At 38.7% G+C, this 27,573-nt stretch overlaps 1 long non-coding RNA gene across 2 annotated transcripts in view; it reads left to right on the top strand.

Moving 5' to 3' along the window:
* Nucleotides 1-19,066, top strand: part of LOC114278404 (uncharacterized) — a 29,952-nt gene extending 10,886 nt beyond the window's left edge. The window contains exons 2-3 of one of the 2 annotated variants that reach the window (XR_014345540.1): nucleotides 6,737-14,606; nucleotides 17,526-18,922. This is a non-coding gene — a long non-coding RNA (uncharacterized LOC114278404). The other variant, XR_003634912.2, reaches the window with a different exon arrangement.
* Nucleotides 19,067-27,573: the final 8,507 nt, after the last annotated feature.

The raw sequence follows: 27,573 nt of genomic DNA, 5'->3' as shown, positions 1-27,573 counted from the left end.
GTTCAACTTTACCAACATGGCAAGTCTAAGTTATTCGTCATGTTTCATACTGAAACATCATAAACTTAGTTCAACTCTACCATCTCGGCAAGTCTAAGTTATTCGTCATGTTTGCCAGGGAAACATCGTCATAAGACTTTTCGATCTTATCGCATAATCATGGATTTCAACAACATTTTCACGCTTTTTTACATAGGCTTTGGCATAATCCTTGTATAAAAAGTCTTCAACCCGAGAAGGATGTACACATCGTAATAGAGGTCTAGTAAAAACCCTCCTATATAGATGGCCTTCTGCTGATAGGCAAAATCTTGCCGACTTCAGTCTGATCTTGTGTGTTTCCTTTTTGTCTTCTGAGATCTGGGATCTGCTTACTTAAATTGAGCTCTTCTCTTCTCAGACCTAATCATCTAGGCCTAGATCTTGTCTTCTAGAATCTAGGATCTGCTTACTCAGGTTGAGCTCTTCTCTTCTCGAACTTAATCATCTAGGTCGAGATCTTGTCTTCTGGAATCTGGGATCTGCTCACTCAAGCTGAGCTCTTCTCTTCTCGGACCTAATCATCTAGGTCGAGATCTTGTCTTCTGGAATCTGAGATCTGCTCACTTAGGCTGAGCTTTTCTCTTCTCAGACTTAATCATCTAGGTCGAGATCTTGTCTTCTGAAATCTAGGATCTACTCACTTAGGCTGAGCTCTCGTCTTTTCGAACCTAATCATCTAGACCGACATCTTGTCTTCTAGAATTTGGGATCAGCTCACTCAGGCTGAGTTCTTCTCTTTTCAGACCTAATCATCTTGGCCGAGATATTGTCTTCTAGGCACCAATTTTGGTTACTGGTATCGGTATGTCCTGTAATGGATGTCGGCTACATTACGTTGTTCTGCATCATAAGGTTGACCACTGTCTGTAGATCTGTCAACTTATTTGCCATGTCTTTCAGTTTCCTTGTCTTTTCTCCAGCATCTGTCCCTCCATACCTGAAGGTCACTCATCTCGGCTACCCTTCTTGTTCCCTTCTCAGCCTTTGGCGACATTATTCGCCTCGGTATTCATTTCTTGCACTTTTTCGTTATGGTCCCCTCCTTCAATGTTAGGATCCACATGCTCGTCCTCCTCCTCACTGTGGATGTTGTCCCCAATTCTCACTTCCTGTCTGTTGTTGGCCATCTATCCTGACTAAGTTCCCACAGACGGCGTGTGGGTGTTGATTTTTGACCATACCACCAAACAGGGAACTTAGCTGGAGAGCACGCCACAGAATAGATTAAGTCCAAACACCTGCCAACAAGAAGATAAGAATACCGCAGTGGTTCGTCCACTCAGGGGCACTCCGACGATCAAGTCAGTCACTTATCTCACAAGATATCATCAACTCAAATCAAAAGCTCATAACATAAATCACATCACAAATAAAAGGATACCTTAGACCTACGAGGGCGCCTTACTTTTATAATGATCAGTGTCTAACTTCCCTTAGAAGTTTTACATCATGGGACTCTATCCTTTACAAAGATAACATCGATCACAACTCACACTACTCAAATTAAGATGAACTTCATTAAGAGTTCCATCTTTATCCAAATAGGTAGTTTGATGTCATCTAGGACTCTAGTCCTTTATCAAAATATCTCGGATTCCGATATTTCCGCAGAATACCTCGACAGTGCCGTAAACATCTTGGTAAACATGATCTGTCCACGTGGCACATCGGCGTCACCTTAGCCATGTGGCGTCATCTCAAAATTCTTCCCCACATTAAGTAGGAAAATTATTTACAGATTGTGCCAAGTCATTTTTTTTAGAAGGATTTGCTATTTTCTATGTGTTCCTCCTTTTTGCGTTTCTAAGAATTTCATTCCACAAGAATATCCTTATACCTTCACTTATTTGACATGCTATGCTTTTAATGGTAAAATTTTAGTATCTTGAGGGGCGTTTTTCAAAGAGCATATATGCCACTTTCAGATTAGTCAGTGCACCTGCAACTTCAGGTAGTTTATTGGGGGAATTTTTTTCCCAATTCGTCCTTGGACTATTCCAGCCAATGCTGGTAAGTGATTTATTTTACTTTAATTTTTAAAATAAGGATTATTAATTTATTTACTCAATAATTTCAGGGCTTGTATTTTTTGTTTGCGACTCATCATTGTTGGTTGCTTTTATAACTAGATATGTATAAGATTTTGATATAATTCAATGTTTTAAGTTTAAAACTAAAGCGACTGTTTAAAATCCAGGCTTCATGTTGCCTATTTCCTAGTTACATATTGCAATTTTTCCGTAATTGAGTTTTTGTTCAGAGTTGGCTTGAATGTGTTAGATTTCAAAAAAAATTCTTGTTCAGGATTGGGCAACACAATTGCCATTGTTTCTTGAAACTTGCTTCGGTAGTCATTCATCATGAGCATGCATTTTGATCTCTTGAAAAAATAGTTGTCCTCGGTGGAATTAATGTTACATGCAGAGGGTGAAGAATCCTGAATTTGGAAAATATTATTATCTTCCAGATTATCATGGAAAAAAAAAAACAGAAGAGAATTTGCCTGATTTGAGCATGCATTTTTAGCTTACAATTTTTTTTTTCCATGGAAGGCCGTGAAAATTATATGATTTAAAATCTTGTTGTTTTACTGTTGAAATGACTCATTATATCTATTTGATCATATCTTTGTGATTCAATAATACAGGGGGTCTTGTAGTTTTAGCTAATATTTTTTTTTTCCATGGAAGGCCTAGAAAAATATGCAACTTAAAATCTTGTTGTTTTACTGTTGAAATGATGCATTATATCTATTTGATCATATCTTTGTGATTTGCATTTATTGCCAATTGTGTATGCTTCAATTGATATTAAATATTCACTATAGTTGAGTAGTGTCCCATAATTCTTCTTCAACTTTGAGGATTACCCATGCTATTTTTTTTTTTTTAATTTAAAATTTTGTTTTTTAAATCCTACCCTACCTTAGAGAATCCTCTCTTGGTATTCCTCACTTTTAATTACTTAATAGTTATTGATAATAGGTAATGCAATGAGAATAAGAGGTTATATATTGTCAATATTCAGCTTGTGTATATGCTATATGGGCATTGTTTAAAGCATGAGCATTTACATCTTCTTTTGGGCTAGGAGCAGCCTCAAAATGCTCATTTAGTTTGATGCAATGTTCCTTAAAATTTGTTGAATTGCATCGGTTGATATTATCTTTTATAGCTACCCACTTTAGTAGTAGCATTTACCATTTGAAGAGTATTCGAGATGGAGAAGTGGTTGAGCTCCTCGAACCAGTTTTGATTAAACAAGTAAATTGTACTAATGTGCATCCTGTACGTGAGGACTAAGTATTTGCATCAATGTTATTTCTAGAGAAGGAAATTATAGAGCGAATGTGTTATTTAACTATATCAATGGAAAACAAGCCAATTTCAAATATAATGATGGCACACTATCATGTAAAATTAAAGTTATAATTCGTCACCAATGACAAAGGTATACATGCTTCTAATAATAGTCGCACGTCATTTATGATATGTATATTTTACTTTATGTATATATATATATATATTTTATAACATATATTTTCTGTACGAGTAAGAAATAATCTTCTCATATAATCCTGTTGATCATGTCCGCGCTCCTCCAAGCGTCGTCGCTTTATTCCCTGAAAACACAAACGTGACCTAGCCGGCGGGTGTGTGCCGGATACCTCTCCGATGCCTAAGTCAGCAAAATAGATAAATAGACAAAAGCTCTGTGTATTCAAGAATCAAAGTTATGTTACCTCTCCATGGGTGATGTTGTGAGCTTTTATAGGTTCCGCGTGGCACAATCCAAGTAGGACTCTTACTCTTCCACGTAGAGTCCTTCCAGGAATCACCGTCCTGAAAGATCAGGCTTATCCTTCAATACCCCCCTCACTGCTTAAACCAAGTGAGATGGTTCTACCACGGTTGGATGTCAATACGACTGAGATAACATGGCCATGCTAAAGCCGCAGACTAGACCGAGCTCCCACTAGCTCAGTTCTTCCTTTCACTGTGTGTACCTTGGTTTGACATTCCAATTGAGTTGTCCGAGACCGGACTAATCACATCGAACTTGGACCGAGCTAACCAACAGCAAGGTTCTGAGGAAAGCTCAACATACTTCGGCCCAGTATAGTATGACCGAGCTAACTGTCACCGTGCCGACCGAGCTAAAAAACATTACTCAGCCTTTCTTACTGTGCTCCACAGAATGGCCCATTACCCAGCTCGGCCCAATTTCCACAGAAATTACCCTCTCAATTGCCCCTTAATTCCATCTACACAACATGATAAGGATTACCTGCTACCAGCCGAGCTAAGAAAATTTTTAGCCTTCCAACCGAGCTAAACCCATACCGTGCTATCAATCAGTCTGGTCAAAATGTCTTTTCAACCGCTGTTACTAAATCGGTTTATATTCCCTAGACACGTGGCAAACTCTTATTGGTTCATCATTGCTGTCACGCCGCCCTCGTACCTCGTGAATTTTGAACAGTCCCGTCTTTTTTCCTTCCATTTTTACAAAACAAATCCTTATACTACAAACCATTTCACTTGCACTATTTATCTTCTCTCTTTTTCTTGCTTGAACCTCCATTGCTGCCACTCTTGCACCTGCGAAGCTTGCATTTTCAACATCACCTTCGCGGTTTCAGACCTATATCCTTCCTTCTTCAATCTGTAAGTAACTTAATCCCTTTTTACTTCCCGTTTGAATAGTTTACATGTACTATACGTGCTTTTCCACGACACTTTTTTAAAATAATTTTCTCTGCAACGAGTAAGAACAACTTGAATAGTACCCATAACTATTGATTTTGCGAAAAAACTGAACTGAAGCGTCTTAGATCCGAAATCATACTCTAACCGGACTAGGAAGTAGTTTGTAATAGGTGCGAGCCTTAGCAAAACTGAACAACCGAGCTAAGACTATGAACACTTGCTGTTTCAAGTAGGTCTAAGAACCTTTTGCTTTACTTAGCCGAGCTAACGAATTAGATTAGGTTTGCACAATGCCACACTAGAAAGCCTCAACCACCGACCGAGCTAAATCTTGGGGCTAAACCATCTAGCTTAGTTCAAACCGAACTAAGATTGCTGCCCTAATGGCTCGACCGGGCTAAAGCCCTTCGCTTAAACCGAGCTAAGACTGGATAGCATTCTATGTAACCGAGCTGGGACTTCATTTATCTTGCCTATATTTCTTGTAGCACAGTCACACGATCTGTGCTTAACACCTTTCTTTTTCACTTTGCAGACTCTGACTAGGTACTCCTTTACACGTCCAATCGAGATACCCATTATCTGTTTGGCGCCGAGCTAATACTCCAGGCTAATTTATACATAATTTAAATCCTTATGGGTAAATATAGGTTTTTAGTGAACTCACCAGGTGCTATGGCCGAGTTCCGAAGGGACTACCATATCCCTGATGATGTTCATCTCACTTTAGCCGAACTAGATACCATACCCTGGGAAAACCTTGGCTTTGTTCCTTTTACACTTCTTTCCATTGTACAAACCGGACTAAGATTCCCTGTACAACCCCTTCTATGTGAGTTCCTCAGACAAACCAACCTCTGCCCTACCCAACTTTCTACAAATTCATACCGCATAATAAATGGCATTGCCGAGCTAAATCATCGGGCTGGCCTTAACCTCGGTTTAGCCGAGCTTTTCCATCAATACTCCATAAGATCAAATGAAGATGGCCGGGTTTACTATTTAAGAATAAGACGCCGACGTGAAAAGACAACAAAAGATACCCCGGATAAGGATGTTAACGATGATGATTTCCTCTGGGTATCTAGGAATTTTGAGGTCCAACAAGCCCAGATCCCGGGCAACAAAATAAATTGGAACAAGGGTGAAGTCGGAAGGATTACCTCAACTCAATTCCATGCTTTCTTTTACCTCGGTTTTCTTATGTTGAACCGCACTAACTGTTTTGCCTTTCTTCATGCAGATTTGAACTTTCTTAAGTCCCAATACAACTACCCCAACTTAAACACACTTCGCGCCGCACTTCGATACCCAAATAGAAGTTGGACCGAGCTATTGAATTTTGAACCGACGTATAGACACGGTAGTAAACGTAAGACCAGGGTAACTGACTTTTTGTTGGAAGCCTCTCTTGAATCGGACCCAACCTTGCCTCAAATCAACCTGATCTGACTAACTGCTGAACAAGAAATGGCCAAGAAAAGAGCCGTAAGAGCCCTTCTGACCGAGACAAACCAGCCCGAGGTACCCCCAGCCGATCAAACCCAAGAGACCGTGGTAGCCCTGCCATCCCACCAACCTAAATCGTCACAGACTCGCAAGCGAGCTTGGTCTTCTACTACCGAACCATGCCTCGTCGACGAAGATGAAACTGTGCTTCCCCAAACCGAAGTACCGAGCCTATAACCTGAGAGCCCAGACTGAGCTAACTCCTCTGATTGGGCACCGAAATTAACATATCACAACCAAGCCATCAGACCAACAGATTCAGTGGTAGCAGATAAAGATCACATGCTGGCCTTCAATTTGGCTAAGAGCGTGTGTCTGCCCCCTGATATGGATCACTACGCCCACCTTACCGAGCTAAAAGCTATCCGCTCGGCCACCAAATCAATGGTGCTACTGAGTACTCTTTCCTTTGTTTTTCTGTTTTGTCCAACTGTTAGCTTGGTTCTCACTCTACATTGCTTACCATATCTATGCAGGCTATGCAAAAGAACCAGATTGCCCATAAGCTTGTACTAGAGCTATGCAAAACAACAAGGCAAGCCTTGGCAGAGGCTGAAAAGAAGACGGTTGAGCTAAACGAGGCCAAACAACAAATGGCCGAGCTACAATCTGAGGTCGCCCGCCTTACCGGCCTAGTTGACTTAGCCGAGATGGACAAACAAAAAGCTCTGACCGAGTAGAAGGACCGCTATCTGCGTGAGCTTGCCAAAGTTGAGCAAACCAAGAAAGCCGAAATAACTGAACTCGAGAAGAAGATTGGCGATGCAGAGGACCGTGGTTACAAAGAAGGTGAAACAACCTACATCCTGCAGTGTGAAGCTGCCAAGGATCTATTTTTCAAGTGCAGGTGGAAAGCGGCGGTGAAACAACTCGGTCACGGTCCAGAGACTGAGGTTTTCCAGAACTCTCCATCGCACTTCATACCGAGCTGTATGGCGGAGTATGCAGCCGCCGTTCAACAAAAGTTCCTTGAATCTGAGGATGAAGATGAAGAGACCGTGCCTGACAATGCCCCGGTCGTCAATGATCTAGCCATCCATTCAGGGCGGGTTGAGCCACTGGTGGAAGACCTGACAACCGAGCTACCAACTGAAACCGAGCTCCGAGTTGAACTAGATGCTGATCTTGAGGATCTGTTTGCTTGACTCTATATTTTTTTCTTTTTTACTTTTGGAAAGAAAACTGTAACCAGGCTGAAATCCCACCCTTTTGTAACTCTTGATTTATACTCTCAATGAAATCTTCTTTTGTTCTAACTATTATTTCGGTTAATTTCCATGTATGCACTTTACTCTGTAATCTGAGTGAAATATAATATTCTCTAGCCGAGATACTTTATTCCGGTCTTAAACTTTGCGATCTAACTGCCATACCTGCCAACCTCTTCAGCCTAGATCCTCATCTCGGCTGAAGAACAATAAGTGTTGATTTTTCCAGCCAACCTTTTTAGCCTAGGTTCTTATCTCGGCTGAAGACTAACAAGTGTTAGTTTTTCCAGCCAACCTCTTCAGCCGAGATCCTTTATCTCGATTGAACAACAATAAGTGTTGATTTTTCCAGCCAACCTCTTCAGCTAGATCTTAATCTTAGCTGAAGAGAGCTCAAAGTTGGTTTTTCCTGCCAATTCTGAGTGAAGTGTTTGGTTATTTCTGCCAAACGTCTTGCAGCCTAGATCCTTATCCTGGGTTTAGGAGGGGTGTTGGTTTTTCCAGCCAACCTATAAGTTGGGTATTCTTGCCAACCTAGAGTAAAGTGTTTGGTTATTCTGACCAAACGTCCTGCAGCCTGGATCCTTATCCTAGGCTTAAGAGGGGTGTTGGTTTTTCCAGCCAACCTCTAAGTTGGTTATTCTTGCCAACCTAGAGTAAAGTGTTTGGTTATTCCAACCAAACATCCTGTAGCTTGGATCCTTATCCTAGGCTTAGGAGTGGTGTTGGTTTTTCCTGTCAACTTTTTCAGCACTGATCCTAATCTTAGCTGAAGAGAGTGCAAAGTTGGTTATTCCGGCCAACTATGCTTACAGTGTACCTAACTCACTAAAATAATCTTTTACAGAAGGAAACAACTATACTGAAAAGAAACTATTTGTTTTATTGAGAAAGAAAAAAATTACAAATATTTGAAAGAAAAGCTAAAAATAAAATAGCTTGAGATTAGCAGTGTTCTATGGCCTGGGAATGGTTTTGCCATCCTCGTCTTTCAAGTGGTATGCCCCTCTACCAGCTAATCCAACCACTTTGTAAGGTCCTTTTCAATTGGGCCCTAACTTGCTATCTCCAGGTACCAGGGTGTTCCCCATTACTTTGCGCAGTACCCAATCTCCGATCTTGAATTGCCTTGGATGTACGGTCTCGTTGTATTTCCTGGATAAGTCCTGTTGGTATGAGGCGATGTGAACCAGTGCTCTTTCTCTTCTTTCTTCTACAAGGTCGAGCTCTAATGTGATGGCTTCTCCATTTAAGTCTGGATCAAAATTTTCGCTTCGAATGGTGAGGAGGCCAACTTCCAGTAGGATTACTGCTCTCATGCCGTAGGCTAAAGAGAATGGTGTTTCTCCCGTTGATCGTCGAGGTGTGGTGCGGTAAACCCATAAAACATGAGGAAGCTCCTCAGCCCACTTTCCTTTTACTTTCTCTAACATTTTCTTCAATCCATCCAAGACAACTTTGTTTGATGCTTCTGCCTGGCCATTTGCTTGGGGGTATGCTGGTGTAGAGTTGTAGAATTCTATCTTGTACTTCTCACAAAAGCCTCTAAAAATTTTGCGGTCGAACTGGGTGCCATTGTCAGATATTAGCACCTTGGGTATACCGAATCGAGTGATGATATTCTATCAGATGAACTTCTTCACATCTTTCTCCTTTATTGATGCTAGTGTTTCTGCTTCCACCCACTTTGTGAAGTAGTCTGTTGCTGCTAGAAAGAACTTCCTGTTGCCGGGCGCCGTTAGAAGTGGTCTTACTATGTCCAAACCCCACATTGCGAAGGGCCATGGGCTAGTTAAAGGTAGAAGTTCTCTGGCTGGCAGATGAATTTGGTGTGCGAACTTCTGGCATTTCTCGCACTTCTTGACATACTTCTCTGAATCTGCTTGCATGTAAGGCCACCAATATCTCTGCGAAATTGCTCTGTAAGCCAATGATCTCCCCCCTTGGTGGCTTCCGCATGCGCCTTCGTGAATCTTGAACAGGAATGCTTCGACCTTGCTGGGATGGACGCACTTCAAGTAAGGTCCTGTGAAAGATTTCTTATACAAGGCCATTGATGGGGAGAGCCAAAATCTTTGTGACTTTGCTTTAATCTTGTTGGCCTCCTTCTTCTCTTCGGGCAAAGTGTCGTCTTTTAGGAACGTTATAATGGGATCCATCCATGAAGGGCCTAGTTCAGCGCAACATACTTCTTCTACTTCAGGTTCTTCAATGCTTGGTCTGGGTAAGAAGTCGATCAGTAGTGGATGTGGGATGGATGTATCTGCCATTGAAGCAAAGCATGCTAGTTCATCTGCTCTGCTATTTTCTTCCCTGTTAATTTGCTCTATCCGCACTGCTTCGAACTTCATGATCTCTTTTCTGACTAACTCTTGGTACTTAGCTATCCTTTCATCATTTGCGTCGTAGTCGCCTGAAATTTGGTTTACCACCAGCTGTGAGTCACTGTAAACCATTAGTTCAGTAGCCTTCATGTAGAGTGCTGATTTTAGTCTTACCAGAAGCGCTTCATACTCCGCTTCGTTGTTTGATGCTAGGAAGCCAAGGTTGATTGCCTGTTCCACTACTAGGCCATCTGGTGAGATGAGAACTATGTCGAGTCCTGCTGCATGCCTGTTGGATGCTTCATCCACAAAAGAGCTTCCACATCTCTCTTACAAATAGCTTCCAGCAAGTAGAGGGATCGGATGATGCATTGGGGTCCTGAGTGTTGCTGGTGTTTTCTTCAAAGTCCACACTTACTGTTTGCCCCTTGCTATCTGATTGTACCAAGTCTTTATTTGTTGATGAGTCTTTGCTTGGTGCAGTATGATTTGTTTCTCCCTCCTTTTGTTCATACTGGTCTATTCTGGGATGTGGTTGGGTATCGTGTATTAGGGGTTACGCTATTCCGGCGCCACTTTCCATCCCTATTTCGATTGTACCCATTAAGTCAACTGGGCAGACGTGATGACTTCCTGGTGTGCATTCTGTGACAAAGTCTGCCAAAGTTTGGGCTTTTATCGCGGTTCTGGATTGAAACTTGATGTCAAACTGTTTCAACTCTACTGCACATTTCAAGATTCGCCCAGAAAAGTTCGCCCTCTCAAACAAAGCTTTTAATGGAAAAGCTGTGAGAACGATTATGGTGTGGGCGTGAAAGTAGTGCGACAACTTCCTTGAGGCCATCATCAAGGCTAAGGCCAGTTTTTCCAGTGGTAAGTACCTAGTTTTTGCGCCCAACAATGTCTTGCTGACATAAAAGATAGGCAGATGTTGGATTCCTTCTGCTCGGACTAACACTGCGCTAATTGCGTGCTGTGAGACTGCCAGGTACAAAAATAGTTCTTCTCCAGGTATTGGGGTCACTAGCAGCGGTGGAGAAGACATGTATTCTTTCAAACTTTCTAGGGCGCGGTCGCATTCTTCATCCCACTCAAACCTGGCCTTTAATGCTTGAAAAAATGGTCGACATCTGTCTGACGACCGGTTTATGAACCGGTTTAGCGCAGCTACCATACCAGTGAGATGTTGTACTTCTTTTACTGAGTTGGGCCTCTCTAGATCCTGGATTGCTTTGATTTGAGAAGGGTCTACTTCTATACCTTGGTTGGTCACCAGGAAGCCTAAGAATTTGCCAGACCCAACGCCGAACGCACACTTGGATGCATTAAGGCGCAACTTGTGCTTCTTTAGGATCTGAAACATCTCGCCTAGGTCCCTGAGATGGTCATTCTTATCCTTGCTCTTGACCACTATGTCGTCGATGTAGGCTTCCATTGTTCTGCCTAACAATGGTTCGAACATCTTGGTGACCATCCGTTGGAATGTTGTCCCTGCGTTCTTAAGGTCAAAGGGCATGACCTTGTAATAATACAGTCCTCTTGGCGTCATAAAGGATGTGACCTCCTGGTCTGGCTCATACATAGCGATCTTATGGTAACCTCTGTAGGCATCAAGAAAGCTAAGACGGTTGTGTTCTGTCGTCAGATCTACCAGTTGGTCTATCCGTGGTAGAGGAAAGCTGTCCTTTGGGCATGCCTTGTTGACTGTTTTGTAGTCCGCACAGACACGCCATTTTCCATTCTTCTTTGGCACCACTACTGTGTTGGATATCCACTTGGGATAGTGCACCTCTCTGATAGCTCCTACCTCTAGAAGGTTTCCCACTTCTTCTGCCACTATCTCGGCGTGGTGAAGTGCTAATCTACAAATGCGCTGTATGATTGGTCTTGCAGTTTGGTGGACATTCAATTGGTGACAGATGAAGTTTAGGTTAATGCCAGGCATGTCATACGGCGTCCAGGCAAACACTTTGATGTTTGAGGTCAAGAATTCCATGACCTCTACTCTCTCAGTGCTGGACATAGATGAACCAAGCAAAAAGAACTTTTTCGAGTCATTTTCATCTATTCTTACCTATACCAAGTCTTCCACTACCTTCTATTCAGCAGCTTTGCCAACATCCACAAACAATTCATTGCTCTCAGGTTCTTCCACCATCTGAACAAACCCTTTGGCAGCTCGGCTGCCATTTACTGTGACGAAGCATTGCTTGGACATAATTTGGTCTCCATAGACCTCTTCAATTACTCGACTTCGTTGGGGAACCGCATTACTTGATGGTAGGTTGACGCAACCGATCGCATGGCGCGTAGCCATGTCCTTCCCAAGATTATGTTGTAAGTGGAAGGGACTTTTAATACCCAGAATTCCACTTGTTTTGTCATGCTTCCTGCTCTGATTGGGAGGATAATCTTGCCAACTAGCCACTCTGGCATTGAGTTGAATCTGATCAGGGGAGATACGGCATGTGCCAAGTCTTTGTCCTCCAGTTTCAACTGTTTGAAAGTTTTGTAGTACATTATCTCACATGAGCTCCCTTGGTCGATCAAAATTTGCTTGACGTCGTAATCCTTGACGCGGAGAGTGACAACTAGTGCATCATTGTGAGGGCAATATATCCTTGCCAAGTCTCTGTCTGAAAAAGTCATGACATTCGTGGCCTCTATTCTCCCCTTTTTAATGGTGGGCTGCGCACTTAATACCTCCCTTAAGTGCTGAGCCTTCTTTATCATTCCCCTGAGCTCACATACTCGCTCAGGCTCAAATACCCCATGTATTACGTTTATCACGCCTTGAGGTGGGGCGTCAATTGGTGTTCCATCTAGATGATCGTGGTTTTGGGGGCTGGCTGCGTCCCTCATTCTATGAACCAGTTCAGGTGATCAGCTGCCACTAACTCCTCCAGATGCTGTCTCAACGGCGTGCAATTTTCAGTGCGGTGCCCTTTTTTCTTATGGAAGGTGCACCGAGATCTTCCGTCGTAGTCCTTCTGTGCCTTTCCCAATTTAGCTGACCATTTGACGAAAGGTTCATCGCGTATCTCGTTGAGAATTCGATAGATTGGTTTCTTGAATATCGTGGTAATGGCAGTGCGGACTCTCAACCATCTTTTATCTTGGTCTTCTCCGTTGTCTCGCCTGCCTCGCCTGTTCTTTTTTGGACGTTCTACCGCGTTGACTTTTACCAAAGTCTTTTTATCTGGTATTGCGGCTGTACCAGACTTTGTTTTAGCATAGGAATCATCCTTCTCCACCCGAATGTGCTGGTGTACCCTCTCCATTAAGGCTTCCATTGTGAGGGGGGCATCATGGTAATTGAGTCCCTCAGCCTGTTTCCGACTGGAAGACCTCTTTTTTACTGCGCGATCGCAAGATTTGTGGGGCAATCTCCTATCTGGTTGAAGGTCTCCCAATAACGGCTGTTGTAAGATCTCAACGTCTCCTTGTCGCCCATGTCGATGGAGAGTAACTGATCAATCTCTACTGGCATCTTGGTGTTCGTTATGAACCTTATCACGAACGCCTCTGCTAATTACTCCCAAGAGGCTATGCTACCTTCTGGTAGCCTTTCGAACCAGGTTAAACCTAGGTCGCCAAGGCTGGATAGGAATAGGATGCACATCAAAGCCTCGTTCCGCCGGTACACTACTATGACCTGGCGAAAGTGGCTTAGGTGCATGTAAGGGTCAGTCTTTCCCTCGTAAATCGTAAATTTAGGCTAGATGAAGCCTGAAGGTAAGAGTGCGTTCTTAATCGCCGGAAAGAACGGCAAGCTATGTAGCCTTGCCAATGCTTTATCTGTTGGTTCGTAGGCAAGGTGCGATATTGGCATTCTAACCTCGACGCTTCCATGCGTCCCAGGAGCCAACCGCTGAAGGGCTGAAACTCTGTGTGGGTCGCGTGCCCTGGCATCCTCCTTTAGTCGTGCCCTTTCTTCAAGCACAGTCCGTAAGTCGGAGGATCTAGGCAACTCCGTTTGCCTGGATGCCGTCTGGTGCGTATGTGAGAGCCGATAGGTGCTTCCCTCAGTGTAGGACCTTAATGTTCTCGTTCTCTCAGACCTGGAGTAACAAGTCCTGGAAGTCCTTGATTGAGTGTCGCCTGTTCTGAGGCTCCTACTCTCTGCTTGCGATGGCGTGGTATGCCTACCACGGTCTTCTGAGTAGCGAGGAGGCGCATCGGTTTTGCGCCCCTCTCCTGCCGCACCCCTTTCCCTTTTATCTAGCGCTTCATTAATTCCATGTCCGCCGCCATCTTCCTGATTAACTCGTCCTGCTCCTTTACCCGATCCTCCAAAACTTGAGGGTCGATCCTCCGCCTCTGTCTATCAGGACTTGATAAGCGACGGGGGCTGTTACCCCGCCTTCCCCTTGCGTCCCTCTGGGGATTCTGTTGCTGGGGCTCCAGATCTGCCATGGGAGGAATGGAAAGCAAACCTTCGCGCCTCCCACCTTCCTCTGGGGTTTGCCCGTCAATGGCGGACTGCGACAAATCTTCATTGTGCGCCATTGCGTCTAATCTAGCAAGGAAAACTTTGATCAAGAGGTTTTGTTCTTTCTGTGATTCCCACAAATGGCGCCAATTGTACGAGTAAGAAATAATCTTCTTGTATAATCTTGTTGATCAAGTCCGCGCTCCTCCAAACGTCGTCTCTTTACTCCCTGAAAACACAAACGTGAGCTAGCCGGAGGTTGTGTGCCGGATACCTCTCCGATACTTAAGTCAGCAAAATAGACAAATAGACAAAAGCTTGGTGTATTCAAGAATCAAAGTTGTGTTACCTCTTCATAAGTGATGTTGTGAGCTTTTATAGTGTTGAAATTTATGTAATATTGATTGTTATTGATTGATTCATATCTGTATATTACAATTCCTATATATAGAGGAGAAGATGGTAGTGGAGTGTGTGATAGTGGAGGTGGATGGTAGTGGAGTGTGTGATAGTGGAGGTGGTAGGTGTGGAGTGTGTGATAGTGGAGGTGGTAGGTGGAGAGAAATTCTAACAGCCCCCCGCAAACTCAAGGAGGATAGAAACTAACCAACTTGAGTTTGGAGAGAGGACCAAAATAATAAAATACATAAAAATAAAAGAGGATAGGAGACACTGTATGGTCGTGTCAGACCATTGGTGAAGACACTGGATGGTGGTGTCATAACGTTGTAGAGGACACTGTATGGGGGTGTCATAACATTGTAGAGGACACTGTATGGTGGTGTCATAACGGTGTAGAGGACACTGGATGGCGGTGTCAGACCGATGTAGTAGACAGTTTATGGGGTCATGTCGGACCGTTGTAGCAGACAATGCTGTGACAGTTGTTGTGACAGTTTACGGAGTCTTGCTGGACCCTCGTAGAAACTAACCGGAATCTATGTCGGGACAGTTTACAGAGTCTTATCGGACCCATAAAGGAGCTAACCGGAATCAATGTCGGGACAGTTTACAGAGTCTTGTCGGACCCTTGTAGAAACTAACCGGAATCTATGTCGGGACAGTTTACAGAGTCTTGTCGGACCCATAAAGGAGCTAACCGGAATCAATGTCGGGACAGTTTACAGAGTCTTGTCGGACCCTTAAAAAAGTCGCACCCTCAAAAGGTGTGCCCAATTTTTCAAAAGGCGTGCCATCAAAAGGCGTGCCCACTTTATCAAAAGATGTGCCATGAAAAGGCGTGCCAGTTTGTCGGGCGTCAAGAGGCGCGCGATGCGCGTGGCTGCCTCGGCTATAAGACAGAGGCTGAGGCTGAGGCAAAAAACCTGCGAGAGATATTCTGAGAGAGATTTCTGAGAGAGATTCTGTAACACTCTGTTTTCTGAGAGAGAGTTCTGAGAGAGATACTGTGTGACACTCTGTTGCCTAGAAAATGGCTTCATCGTCTTCCCGCGGGCTGCTCACCCTCTTTCCCGACCTCAACGAGTCAACAAGAGAGAGAACTGGTGCGGTGGCACTGGAACCTCAACCAAGTGCCCCGGAGTTTGCTCCGTTGAACTTTCCGATGCAGTCGGTGGAGCAAAGAATGGCAGTGCAGTCGGATGTGGAGGCCAATCAGTATACTCTGAAGGCATGTGTGGAAAGCATGACGGCGGTCACAAACTTGTCGAACCGGCTGCAGAGTAGGACAAATGAGGTGCAGCATTTAAACTCCCAGCTGGCTCTGCTCCAACGCATGTATAAGGATGCGCGAGCAGAGATAAGCGTGCTAAGGGCAGAAAACAAGGAGCTGAAGCGGAAGGCCACCGTGATGTTCCGATTTGGAGGTCCTCCATATGCTGCAGTGGAGGAGCAGGGTGGAGTGATCGTGCCCAGTGGAGTGGGAAACACGGAGGCAACACCGGCAAGGGCCGCCCAGGACGGAGGCAAGAAGAAAAGACCGGCGGCAGAGTGAAGAAGAAAAAATGCCACTGTTTTGGTTTGTTGTTGTGGTTTTTTTTTTTTTTTTTTGTGTAAAATTATGATCGGGGTGATCCCTGAGATGAATAAAATATGGGTTGTTGTGCAAATTTGAAATGTTTGTGTTTTTCTTCTTTTTTTTTTTTTTTTTGAGCATGGTGTGGAAGAATAATAAGAATAAAAAAAAAGAATAAGAAAAAGGTATTAATGGGAAAGCATGCGCTGGTGGGTGGAATAAAAAAAATAAGAGAGAGAAAGTAGGGGACAAAAGTGGATGTAAATAGGAAAAGAAAAAGAAAGGCAAAAAAACAGGGTTTAAAGTTTGGGTCCACAAATATAAATAAATCTGGAGAAGTGGTGGGGAGAGACATAGGGGTTCACGTCGGTGATAGAGAGGAAGAGTGAAACCCTCTGTTTCTTCAGGCATGATGGGCATGCCTGTCCATGGAGGAGCCCCTTTTTTCTTGTCGGCTTTTGGGTTCAAGGGGTTCTCGGATCAGAAAGTTTTCAAATTATGGGTTTTGCGACGACCGTCACATGCAGTATTACTATGGTTATGGTTCGACCCCGACGATTAGGGCCGGTACTGGGAAGAAGGACCATGTCAAGGAAAAGGAAACCACAGCGAATAAGAAGAACAAGTTGAAGAAGAGGTTGAAATTGCTTAAAGGTTTGTCCAAGGACTTGTCCATGTTCTCCGACATGGGTTTTGGCTTGGATCCTCATAATCATGGTTTGGTCGACCAAGTCAAAGGGAAGATGATATCGGAAGCAACGGAGCTGTTACTTGCACAACTACAACAGCTGAAAGCAGAGGAGGAAAGAAGGCAGGGACGGCGCATGGCAGGTACGAGGCTGTGGATGGTGGTGTTGTCCGAAGGTGGAGAAGGCGGCGCGTAGAGAACCAACGCCGGAAGTCTAACGGTGGTGACAGCAAGGCAAGTAGCGCGGTGGCGCCGATCGGCAAGGTAAGGAAGAAGGCCAACAGGGTACGAAACAGATGAATGAAATGAGATGTTTTGGGAGGTGTGAATCAGGTCTGTTTGAGATTTGATTATGTAACAGGTTAGGGTCCGGCGGGCGGTGAAGGCAAGGTTGCCGCCCGCCGGAAGGTGAAGCTCACCAAGAGCTAACCTGGCTCTGATACCATGTTGAAATTTATGTAATATTGATTGTTATTGATTGATTCATATCTGTATATTACAATTCCTATATATAGAGGAGAAGATGGTAGTGGAGTGTGTGATAGTGGAGGTGGATGGTAGTGGAGTGTGTGATAGTGGAGGTGGTAGGTGTGGAGTGTGTGATAGTGGAGGTGGTAGGTGGAGAGAAATTCTAACAGTTCCGTGTGGCATAATCCAAGTAGGACTCTTACTCATCCACGTAGAGTCCTCCTAGGAATCACCTTCCTGAAAGATCATGTTTATCCTTCAACACCCCCCTCACTGCTTAAACCAAGTGAGATGGTTCTACCACGGTTGGATGTCAATACGACCGAGATAACATGGCCATGCTAAAGCCGCAGACTAGATCGAGCTCCCACTAGCTCAGTTCTTTCTTTCACTGTGTGTACGTCTGTTTGACATTCCAACTGTGTTGTCCGAAACCGGACTGATCACATCGTACTTGGACCGAGCTAACTAACAGCAAGGTTCTGAGGAAAGCTCAACATACTTCGGCCCAGTATAGTATGACCGAGCTAACTGTCATCGTGCCGACCGTGGTGACCAAGCTAACCACCAAAACTCTTCTGGACCGGACTAATTACAAGGCCCTTTTTACTCAACCCTTCTTACTGTGGTCCACAAAATGACCCATTACCCAGCTCGGCCCAATTTCCACAGAAATTACCCTCTCATTTTCTAATAACAATGTGCAGTGTATAGAATAAATCAAAGGAGAAATCGAATTTCATGTCATTCATAAACTTCTCTATATAGGTTTTTAACAGATTATTTTATTCCTAGACAACGACAATGCGGGTTCCAAATAAACATCTTATACAAATAAATAAGCATTATATACAGGCACGTATTAGACAAATTTGAGATAGAGAAGGCACATGTGAAATGTGGAGGAATCAATTAAATTAGAAAATGATGGTGTGGTGGTCCTAATTAAAGAAAACTATTGGAATCAAATTATTAAAAAAATGTCCAAAGGATCATCAGTGTTACACCCCTCTAGATCCTCTTCTTTGTGAAATTAAGGACCATTGCTGTGTGGTGGTTGCTTGAATAATAGAAGACATAGAAGATACTCTAATGCCATGGCCAAATCACATCCACTACTGATCTGATCTTTCCCCCCAAAATTGGCTTTTTTCTGCCTTTAATTTTTATTTCTTTTTCTTTTTCTTTTTTGAGAGTTGGGGCTGAAACTATCTTTATATGAATGATCTAAATCAGAATCTCGACCCTCTCCCAACTTCTTTTGTATGATACAAGCTCCCCCTCCCTCTCCCACCTTGTGTGTGAACTTTTAACTTTACTCATATTTTCATCTTTTGTTTTATTTTTGGACTTCTTTGCTTGCGTCAGTTTATTTATTTATTTATTTATTTATTTATATTTTGTTTGGGTTTTGTTTTGATTTTTTGATGTATCCCAAAGAAAAAAAGTAGTATATATTTCTAATGTTTTATAAAGTGTACTTGGGCTCTTGGAAGCTAGTTATTATTAGTGAAATCATTTTGTTTTATTTGGGGATGTATTTTAACCCAATGCTCTTTAAAAAATGTAACAGGTTATATATTTTTATTTGGAGATGAAAATGATGTCATCCAATGTTATAAAGTAAGTTTTTTTTGGGGTAATATTCCAAAAGATAGATGCTCAAGCTCAACTATGTACTATTTGAATAAAAATAGTGGTTCTGCTGTTTTCACCGTTCATTTTCATTATTAATGTTGATAGTAATAACACCAAATAAGCACTCTTTAAAAAGCGTGTTACATTTTCGCGTACGACTCATGTCAAACAATCTTTATCGATTTAACTTTTGTCTTGTATTTCTGCAAATAACATTTTACTTGATTTCGAAACTTTTCCCTAAAATTTAATAAATGATGAAGCAAAACATCTAGTTGAGATTAACGTTGAAAATATAGTCAACTCGAGCTGAGTAATAGATGTTTAAGTTTGATTTGATAATTTAACGATTTTTAAATTATGTATAAGCTTAGCTTACTTATATAAGGAGTCGATTTTGAATGAGTTTTTAACATGTTGAACATGAGTCGAGCTCGAGAAGTTGTTTTTTTATAGTGTATATATGTTTATCGAGCCAAATAGTAGGTTATTCAAGTTTTGTTTAAAAACTTAACAAAGTTAAAATTGTATTCAAGTTGGGTTTGTTCACTACAACAAAAAGCAGTTTTAGCGACCAAAAATGTAAATTTCGTTGCTGAAAGGAGGACAATTGGCAACTAAAATTGAATTAGTAGCCAAAAGTGAAGACTTTTTGGCAACTAAAACAGTTTAGTAGCCAAATGTATACTTATTGGTGACTAAAAATCAGTTAGTCACTGATTATATGGGTTTTAGCGACTAAAACAATTTTAGTAGCCAAAAGCATAGGTTTTGGCGACAAAAAAATGGTTTGGTCGCCGATTGTAGGTGTTTTACAGACAAAAAAAAATTTTGTAGCCAAAAGTAAAGGTTTTTGGCTACTAAAAAAAATTTAGTAGCTAAAAGTGGACAATTGGCGACTAAAATTGAGTTTAGTTGGCAAAAGTGTCGGCTTTGGCGACTGGAAATCAGTTTAGTCGCCGAAAGTGGTTATTTTTAGGCGGAAATTAATTTTTTTAGCAACTAAAGTATTGATAGTAGCCAAAACAAAGGTTTTTGGCGACTAAAAAAAAAATTAGTCACCAAAAGTGGCTCCTTTTTTTTAAATAAATAATTTATTTTTTACATAAATTATATTGAATAAAAATAATTATGTTTATATATATAGTTTAATATTAATACGGGTCAATATACTATATAAATAATATATTTTGCATATATATTCATGTGATGTTATTGTGGCATAATAGAGAGTGTGTTGGTAAAGGTTTAAATTGTGGAAGGTTGGTGGTTTAAAACTTGAGAAGAGCAGAGGGTAATTTTTTTTTTTTTCTGAAATAAGCTTTTGGCTACGAAAAAAATAGTCGGCAAATGTATGAATTAAAAAAAAATAATTCACTATTGGCGGTTAAAAATTTAGTCGCCAAATGTATAATTTAAAAAATATAAATGAGCTTTGGCGACGAAAATTTTAGTCGCTACAGACTTGGTTTTTGGGCGACTAAAAGTTTGTTAGTCGCCAACACCTTTCATGACAATTTTCCAGCGACCAAGCCGGCGACTAAAAAATTTAGTCTGGAAAACTTAAAACCCGACTTTTGGCGACTAAAAATTTAGATTTTATTTTTAAAAATTTAGATTTTATCTAAAAATTTAAATTCACTTTTAGCGACTAAAAATTTAGAACTTTTAACCAGTCAAATACGGGTTATATATATATTTTTAATTTTATTTTTACAATGAGCTCTACAATGTGTATGACCCGGATCATATTCTACAGTTAATTTTGTATTCCCAAAAGTTACTGATCCGATTAATATTGGTTTGAGTCACCATGACATGGTTCTTGTTCCAGCTCAACTCAAGTAGGCTTGAGTTAAGATCCACATCCATGCCAATTTGCCAAGGTCAAAAGGTGTTAGAGGTCAGCCTGCTTTAGGTTGGTACCACACAGATATGTAGAAACCAAGTGATAAACTTTGGACCGACTTGGAAAATTACAATCACATTTAATTTACTTTTAGCATGATGCTAACTCTTGTGAACACCTTGGACTGGACTTGTTCGAGTCCTGCATGGTCCACAACAACAAATTGCCAATGTGAGTTCAAATTTTAGAGAGAGACCATGAAAACAAAAATTGACATGTTAAAATTGTTATTCCTTTTATGTGGCGATAAAAATAAACGACTATAAGATATAACTCAAGTGCTTTCATTCAATGTTGACATCTAACTTGAGAAGGCAATACGATAATTTTGAACAATACAAACAAACTCATTGTATATATATCAACACCAACATTGAAAAATTATTATTTTTTTGGTAAATAAAAAAATTTATTCTTTGACACTTAACTATCTTAATAGAGTTAGATCGTTTAGCTAAAAATCCTAAACCTCACTAGGAAATACTAGTTTAAATTTTGTGAATTTTTTTCCCGTATATTTATTGAAATTTCTCTATAAATTATGTATTATATTTCATTTTTCTTACGATTATAACTCATTTATGATAGAGTAGAAATTCAAAGGGAAATAAAATATTGGAGGGAATCAGAAAAATAATTTTCAATAAGTGATAAATATTATGAATATTAATATTAATAATTAAAATTATAAAATTTTCAACCAAAGTGTAATAATTTTTTCTAAATTAAATTTATTTTTCAAGCTCAATGATCAATTAACTAATCACTCTTATTTGTTATTTCTCTCTTTTATATCTTCTCTATTAATTAATAATTATCTCTTTTATGTAATATTAAATTTAAAAAGTGAGTTTGTGTAAATTTATTTTTATTTTTATGATAACTATGAAAATAATTAGCAAGGGAACATATTCTATATATGAGGCAGCAGCCACAACAGCAGTATACTCTAGCTTTCCATCTCAGCCGTAATATATACGCGCTCACTGTGATATGTCGATACACACACTAGCCAGGCACCATCACCATCTATATATATTTTGAGAGAAAATAATACATAAATAATTTTTTAATAATTAATAAGTGATATGGTGGACTGATATTAAAAAATATTACATTTAATAATTTAATTAATTATCATATCATTAATTTAAAATTTTAATTTAATTTTTAATCTTAAATAATAATACTCTATAGAGAGAAAGAAACGGATGGACGCATCTATTCATTTTCGACAAGAAATTATAAATCTTAAATTTTTATTAAATAAATGACTCAATATCTCGTATGAATATAAACTTTACACTTTTATAAATCTCACACCGATTTAAAATATTTAATCATTAATTTAATAAAAAATTTGATATTTTGACATTACCCTTTGACAAAAGCCACCCGGTGGGGTCTATTAGTGGCCTCAATCAATTTTGTGGGTCTCCCACACTCATGAGTTATGGGTAGGGGTACAATTTGGGCGGACTCAATTCAAATAATCTGAATCTGATTCAATTTTTTTTTAAGATTTGGATAAGATATTTTTAAATTTGGTACAGGCTTGAATAAAAATTCAGAAGTCCGAATTAAATTTAGACGAGCATGGGCAAAGATATCAAATAATTCGAGCAACTTGAAACCCGAATTATACATATATATATATATATATATATATAAATTATTAGTCATTACATGATATTAAAATAATTTAGATTATTAAATCATATTAAATATATATTATATATAGAAATAACATAAAATCTTACCTTTTTTTATTTTTTATTTTCACTCATAAATTGTAAAGATTACTATAACGGCATCTCTCTTACATTATAAATTATTTGTTTTGATGGTATTAATGATCTTCTATATATATATATATATATAAATGTAAATATAGTCAAATTTTAATAATTTAATAATGTAGCTGCAAAAAAAAAAAAAAAAAAAAAACAATTCTAGTAACTCGGGCAATTTGAGTTTAACTCGGGTCGAGCTTAGGCAGGCAATCTCGGGTTATAATTTGGGCTTGGGCGGGTTTGAACAGATCTCAGCATAACTTAGATTAGGCTTGAATAACCTCTCAACCTAACTGTTGGTATCATAAATTTGCAATTTTTATTATTATTTATTATTTATATAATTGCAGAACATGTAATGTTAGCTTCATATTTTGTCTAAGGCAATCACAGTTCAACACGTGACAGGATGAGGGCAATACGAGAAGACAATTCAAATCCTCAATCGTAATCACACACGTGGCAGTTAGTATTGGTTATTGTAGATCTGCATAGCACTGGATCAGCAAAGAGATGCAAAATAACGTGGCTTTAACGGTTACTCATATATTTAAATTCAAAATCAAGAGAGAAGCCTAACTGCAGACATGGCATAGTGGAGCTAACTGTGAGAAAACATGATTAGTGATCATGGAGGGATGATTCGATAGTTAGAAACACATTTCGATGGTTGTCATTGAGAAGTATAAATAGCAGAGAGGGTCTTAGAAAGAAGCCCCAGACTCAGATGCAAAAAATCAGTTTTTATCTACTTTATTTTCCTTCCAGTTTTTACATTTTTTGTTCTTTGCATTTATGTAATTCAAATTCCTGCACTGCACTTCGTTTATAGGAGTAGTTTCAATTAGTTTGTTGCTGTAAACTTCTACGAGGCTGAATTGAATCATTGTTAGTCTTTCATCTTTACTTAATGAAATGTTACAATTGTTTTTCATTTAATCGTTGTTTGCTTAATTCTCCTAAACAAAATCACCAGTAAAAGCCACTTTCATTGAGACTGAAAGAATTAAAACACAATCATCTGATAATTAGTTGGCAATTAAACTTCTGTAAAAACTAATTAATCTTTACTAACGCGCTTAAAATTATAATAATAACCTTCAAAAATCAAAAAGTCAACACTAACCAAACCCACCCAAATTACACTGTAGTCATGGATCACCCTGTAAAACTGTTCCTAGCGAGTTAGGTTCTCGTGCGAGTCCCCTCTTGACAAGACCTGTGACCTCACCTTTTAAATTGTTACAAAGTTTATTGTTCCACTAGTCATTGCTTCAAATTTTTAGTTTTTTAGTTTTTTTTTTTTTTTATACAATCCATATTGCTATAAGAGTTTATATATAATGGTTTGAATTTCTAACCTTCTACGCCCTTGTTTGAAATGTTGGCTATTCTAGTTAATTTTTTAATTTTTTGGTGGGAAAAAAAAAAGTTATGTTTTTAATGATTTGTGAATTTTTTTTTGTAATTAAATAAATAATTGTGAGAAAAAAGGTGATTTGTAATGACCTAAATTTTTAATTATTCTGTAAAATTTATACTAATATTATTTAATCACAATTAGAAAAATATATAATTTATTTTGTATTATTATGTGTAATTTTATAATTAGTAAAAAAATTTAAGAATCAAAGTATAAATAAATAAATAATAATAATAATAATAATAATAATAATAATGAGTGTGATAGTAAAATAAATAATTAATTTCATATTAGTATATGATAGAATATAGTTTAATTAGGAATTAATTTATTTATATAATCATATTAAAAATTTGAATTAAAATATAATTATCTTAAATATTTATTAAGAATAAAAACGAATCCATCAAATTAATTATCGAATCTCTAAGGAAGATACGGCTACGTATGCGCTTCCCTCCCTATGCGAGGAGCTGATTCACCTGGGCGGAAAACAGAGAAGAAAAAAAAAGAAAAGAAAGAAAGAAAGGAAGGATAGAAAAATGAAGAAAGGAAAGGAAAAGAAAATAATAGGAGTTAAAAGGGTCTTTGATAGTGGAAAGAAACAGTGAGATATTAAAGTTAAGGTGAGTTATATTATATCTTGAGTTATCATAATATATTTTACTATATTTTGACTTATCATAATTTATTTTATATACGTTTATGTTTTATAAATTATATTAATATTTCAATTATAAGTTTATGTTTGTATAAAATAAAACTCATGGATATGTTTGTTTATATTTTAAAGAATATTTGATTATAACTTTATAAACAATTATGTTTTGTAAGTACCATCACGGGAGTCCCACGCCTTGGGGAACTTAAATAACCATTGACCTCTGTGTGGTCCTCTGTTTGTCATAGATCCATTGACCCATGTTCTTTGCGGAGCAAAGTGTTGTACGGAGATAAGTGCTACACTATTGTGGGAGCTACCTCTTGACTTTGTACCTCTGTTCTGATTGTCACTTCTGTGACATCTGTTCTGTTTTGTACCATGGTTATGGTTATTTATTTACATAATTTTTATATTTCAGTTTCTGCCACTGATTTGTTTACTAATGATTTATTTACCAAACTAAGTTATGTAAATGTTTTGGCTTAATTAACTATCCATGGTTAATTTGTGTCCCTTATACTCTTGGTATAATATTTCTCACTCTATCATGTGCTTATAACTGTTTACCAATTTTCAGGAAACAACGCAATTCAGAAATAGCTTTTGGAAAGTCTGAGATGCGGGGCTGCGGAATAGACATACACAACACTTTTATGATATTTTTCTATGTAAATATTGACCTTTTTGGTCAGTAAATTTTATAATAAAAATACAAGCTCCAATGATTATTTTGGTACCCTCACTTAAATATTATTTTCACTCGCGTTTATTAATTTGTTTAAGAATTGACCGAAAGTAACTTCAGTTACTGGCCATCACGATACTTAATCCTTGAGTACGGGAAGTAGGTCGTGACATGGTTGATTGAAAAATAAGATGTAATATTTTATCTTATTAATTATTTTAATATTTTTTTTTGTCTCTAGTCACTATTTTAACCATTTAACTCAAACACCACCCAAGTGGTTTGATAAATAAATCAATTTCTAGGTAATGTTATTAGGACTAGTGTAGAACAATGTTAAATCCATAGCCTAAAAAAAAGCTGTATCGGTGGCACAATTCTTGTTTTCAATGCACGGTTGACTTCCACCATATGAGGAGGTTGAAAACTGGTGCTTTTTGCATTTCGAGTTCTTGGTTCTTCTTTTAGTAATTCAATGAGACCAAATTAAATCATATTGCAAAAAGTAATCTTGATTTAATTTCTACAATTTCATCTGATTGTTAAGATAAAAAGAATTGAAGTTTGAGTTGGGGTGAAAAACTTATTAGGTGATTTACATTTACACACCTTTATATTGAAGTGTGCAGCGTGAATCGACAAACAGGAATGAATACATTTGGTAAAAATTTTGATAGAATTTTTAAGATCTCTAACATTTTTAAACAGGAATTGGAGCTCCACAATCTCCCAAAGCATTGGAGTGTGTACTTAGTGTTGCTTGACTGGATATTTGTCTGAATATAGAGTTGTGACAAAAAATGTGTATCCCATTGAAAGACGACGAGGTATCCCTTCTACAGAGTTTTCCTCTCTTGTTGTCCAAAAATCACTTGAGCATAACTGTCTCGCGGTGCCCCTAATTGGGTCATGCTTATTCTTAGAAAGGAGAACCACCATTATGTTATGTCAAATATCCACAAGACAATATGTTATTCCATGATGAAATAGAACATTCTCATGTTGATTTTATAAAATCTCTTGAGGTTTCATATGATGTGTAAGTCCAGACGAGTTAAGCCTTATTCAACTCGCCATAGGATCTTGGTTAGAATCCTTTGCCCAGCCCGCTGTTGATCTTGCTAGGTAAAGAACTCAACTCTAAGCCCAATCCAGCCTTGCTAGATTAATTTGACCCTCTTCATAAAGGATCTATTATGATTATCTAACCAAATAGTTTCACCTAATGAAGTAAAAAATCACTATAAAAGGTGATATATGACATGGTGTGAAATCTTTTAACTTTCTTTTTTTTACATCGATGATATATGTTGTAAAGTGGGTATAGTACATTGGATTCGCTTTCCTCCATCGACAAATACCAAATTCAAGTAATCCTTTCACAAAAAAAGCTTGAATTTGCTGTACTTAAACTGATAAAAATGCTTGAAAGAAAGAAGCAAAAGTGAACAAAGGACTTGCAACTTGCAAGTTAGGGTAAAAAAAATACATGTACAACACGTCTAAAGTAGTTGCACTAAAACTGTCAAATAAAGATTAGTTAGACTAATAAAAAGAAAAAGGCATTGAAGAGAAAAGGAAATGAACGGTTCTTACATTGGATTGGAGGCATCTGAAAATTTGTTTCAACACCAAGTTACATATAATCAACAGCCCAAACTTTTTGAAGATTTGTCTTTTGAATATATAATCATGACAGACTTTCTGTGGTAATCAAAGGTTAGTCTGCGTCAAGTTCACTCGGTAAGAAAAAGCTAAGGTGGTGTTTGTATAGTTGTATTTTTGACTATATTAAAGGGGAAAAAATTATTTGATACTTCTAAATAACTATGTAGTAACGTAATTACAATACATACCAAGAGATCAGTAATTCTTTATTTATCAACTATTTAATAAAGTTGAGTCAATATATTTTATATGTAAAATTAATTTAAATTTTTACAGAAATGCCATGTTTGGTTTGTGTTTATAAAATTATTTTCTGATTTTTTTTCAAAAAATAAAATTTAATTTGATGAAAATAAATATAAAAAATATTTTTAAAATTTATTTTTATTTACTAAAAAATAAATTTATATAAAAATAATTAGTGTTTTTAATTTTTTT

This window comes from Camellia sinensis, chromosome 1 (assembly GCF_055761805.1).
Source record: "Camellia sinensis isolate YWXY chromosome 1, ASM5576180v1, whole genome shotgun sequence".
NCBI classification, from domain to species: domain Eukaryota; kingdom Viridiplantae; phylum Streptophyta; class Magnoliopsida; order Ericales; family Theaceae; genus Camellia; species Camellia sinensis.
Note: the sequence above shows the minus strand (reverse complement) of the source record. Positions and strands in the feature narration are given on the sequence as shown.